Here is a 557-nt window from a genome sequence, read left to right as displayed (position 1 = left end):
TAAAAAAAAAAAAGAAAAAAAAAAAAAGTGAAAGAAAATAGAACGTATCGTTGCACGTTGTACACAAACAAAGAAGACAATATTTCGTTTCGTGATTTCTTTCTTTCTTTTTTTCCGTTTCAGGCTTGGTTATAGCCTCAGGTGTGTGATGCATAAATGGTTCCGTTTGTCGTGTCGCGCATTCACTGATATCCGCGGCGGAACATGAATTCCGTTCTTTTTTTCTTTTGTATGCCTGATCCGGTGAATTTTGCATGATTCGGAAATTTCGGTGTACCGAGTTTCGATTTTCTTTAATTTTCGTCCCAAGGGAGCGCGACGCGGTTCTCGTCGCGTCGACAAGCAACGGAGCATGTTCACATGAAATTTTCCCTCCGTTTCTTGTCGAAGTCGAACGAGAAACGCGAACGAGAACGATTCGTCCATTTCCTCTTTCGTTCTTTTCTTTTTCCACTTGATGGACTCAACGGATTTCTTCGTTACCTTAATCGGTTAATAAACAATTGGAACACAATTAACGAACTTTTGTTTTTGCGCATTCGTGTATGTATGTATAT

This window comes from Dufourea novaeangliae, unplaced genomic scaffold (assembly GCF_001272555.1).
Source record: "Dufourea novaeangliae isolate 0120121106 unplaced genomic scaffold, ASM127255v1 scaffold8, whole genome shotgun sequence".
NCBI lineage: Eukaryota > Metazoa > Arthropoda > Insecta > Hymenoptera > Halictidae > Dufourea > Dufourea novaeangliae.
Note: the sequence above shows the minus strand (reverse complement) of the source record.